The sequence below is a fragment of the Somniosus microcephalus genome, chromosome 1 (assembly GCF_052327205.1).
Source record: "Somniosus microcephalus isolate GS21.2 chromosome 1, FLI_Smic_1.0, whole genome shotgun sequence".
NCBI classification, from domain to species: domain Eukaryota; kingdom Metazoa; phylum Chordata; class Chondrichthyes; order Squaliformes; family Somniosidae; genus Somniosus; species Somniosus microcephalus.
This window is the reverse complement of record NC_140987.1, coordinates 412,647,528-412,648,618: the sequence shown is the minus strand read 5'-3', so window position 1 is coordinate 412,648,618 and position 1,091 is coordinate 412,647,528. Positions and strand designations below refer to the sequence as shown.

General features: G+C 47.2%; 1 non-coding gene across 1 annotated transcript; it reads right to left on the bottom strand.

The window, feature by feature from the left end:
• Positions 1-492: 492 nt before the first annotated feature.
• On the bottom strand, positions 493-565 carry trnak-cuu (transfer RNA lysine (anticodon CUU)). The gene has a single exon. It is a non-coding gene; the product is annotated as a tRNA-Lys (tRNA).
• Positions 566-1,091: the final 526 nt, after the last annotated feature.

Here is a 1,091-nt window from a genome sequence, read left to right as displayed (position 1 = left end):
GCCCAACCTGTCCAAATCATACTGGAGTTTCTCGGCACCCTCCTCACAGCACACACGCCCACCCAGCTTTGTGTCATCTGCAAACTTGGAGATATTACATCTAGTTCCCTCGTCTAGATCATTAATATATATTGTGAATAGCTGGGGTCCTAGCACCGATCCCTGCGGTACCCCACTAGTCACTGCCTGCCACTCAGAAAAAGACCCATTTATTCCAACTCTTTGCTTCCTGTCTGCCAACCAGTTCTCTATCCAAGTCAGTACCTTGCCCCCAATCCCTTGTGCTTTATCTTTACATGCTAATCTCTTATGCGGGACCTTATCGAAAGCCTTCTGAAAGTCCAAATACACCACATCCACTGGTTCTCCCTTATCTATTCTACAAGTTGCATCCTCAAAAAATTCCAGTAGATTAGTCAAGCATGATTTACCTTTTGTAAATCTATGTTGACTTTGTCCAATCCTGTCACTGTTTTCCAAGTGAAAAGCACTCGCCCAAAGTGGGTTTTGAACCCACGACCCTGAAATTAAGAGTCTTATGCTCTACCGACTGAGCTAGCTGGGCTTGAATGCCATAGACAGGCACCTCATGAATGCTGTAAATAGACGCCTCATGAATGCTGTATACAGGCGCCTCATGAATTCCGTATACAGGCGCCTAATGAATGCCGTATACAGGTGCCTCATGAATGCCGTATACAGGTGCCTCATGAATGCCGTATACAGGCACCTCATGAATGCCATAGACAGGCGCCTCATGAATGCCGTATACAGGTGCCTCATGAATGCCGTATTCAGGTGCCTCATGAATGCCGTATACAGGTGCCTCATGAATGCCATATACAGGTGCCTCATGAATGCTGTATACAGGCACCTCATGAATGCCGTAGACAGGCGCCTCATGAATGCCATAGACAGGTGCCTCATGAATGCCGTATACTGGTGCCTCATGATTGCCGTATACAGGTGCCTCATGAATTCCGTATACAGGCGCCTAATGAATGCCGTATACAGGTGCCTCATGAATGCCATAGACAGCTGCCTCATGAATGCCATAGACAGGTGCCTCTTGAATGCCTTAAACAGGTGCC